This window comes from Tigriopus californicus, chromosome 8 (genome assembly GCF_007210705.1).
Source record: "Tigriopus californicus strain San Diego chromosome 8, Tcal_SD_v2.1, whole genome shotgun sequence".
NCBI lineage: Eukaryota > Metazoa > Arthropoda > Copepoda > Harpacticoida > Harpacticidae > Tigriopus > Tigriopus californicus.
In genome coordinates this window covers 7,365,412-7,365,630 of record NC_081447.1, presented here as the reverse complement: position 1 = coordinate 7,365,630, position 219 = coordinate 7,365,412, and positions in this window count along the sequence as shown.

Genomic DNA, 219 nt, shown 5'->3' with positions numbered 1-219 from the left:
GAGGGCATTACAAATGCTTACGTTGCCAAAAGAAAACTTGAGTGATCGATCTTTTCTAACTATGCTTATATGTGCTTGTGCATAAAAACAAGGTTGAATCTATTCACTTTCATACTTTGATGAGCATGAAAAGAGCTTCCCAGGTTGAATCTTGCTTAATTGCATTTTCACGTTTGTAATTTACAGCACTTCATGAAAGGTTTAAATTAGGCCGAGAGT